We start from the raw sequence: 798 nt of genomic DNA, 5'->3' as shown, positions 1-798 counted from the left end.
TGCTTTCAGGTATTTTGATAGCTGTTGGAGTGGTTAGAATCAGTGCCAGTTCCCTCCCAAAGGCTTCTAGGTAGGGGGAGAAAACACATTTATCCATCATTTTAGAACAATAGCTGGTTGCCTCCTTTAGCTACAGGTGGGCACTACAGTATTGCAGACCAAGATTTGAAGTCTTACATCTGAGCAGCACTTTCTGGTTAGGAACAAAATCGTCAATGAGAAATAATTGTCTAAATAACTTTTTCTACAGACTTAGGACTAATGTCTGGGAATTGTAATCCCTTGAACTCTTAAAGAAATATACTGATGACTTTACTTTTTGGTTATACTTTCCTTTTCTGGTGTTTAAGACCAAACAGTTGGCCCAAGTAAATCAATTTATTTTTACACTTAAGGTCATTTGAGGATCTGTTCCTCAAGGATCACATGGGCTTGAGAGAAGCTCCTGGCTCCTTTCTTTTACCAGTTCCATCTATGTGAAGATAAGTCAAAGGTCCTGCTCTACCATGCCTGGCTTCACTTGCAAGCATGAATGAGATGTTTCCTCTGAGTTGACCCTCCTTTTTGTAGAGTAGACACTGGTTCAAGTCCATCTCGTGGGGTCTTCATGGCCTCCATGAACAAGAGGACAGGTGACTCACCACAGTTACAGGACATTTTGAAAGTTGTTCCATAGTCCCCTGGAACTTAGCCGACCTTGGAGGGCAAGGGGCAAAAACTGTCCTTTAAGTTCCTCTGACCACATTAGTATAAGCCTCAAACTATGGCTGTTAATCATCCAATAAAGTTAGTTCCACC

This window comes from Nannospalax galili, unplaced genomic scaffold (assembly GCF_000622305.1).
Source record: "Nannospalax galili isolate Female #2095 unplaced genomic scaffold, S.galili_v1.0 scaffold365, whole genome shotgun sequence".
Classification (NCBI taxonomy): Eukaryota; Metazoa; Chordata; class Mammalia; order Rodentia; family Spalacidae; genus Nannospalax; species Nannospalax galili.
This window is presented reverse-complemented; position numbering follows the sequence as displayed.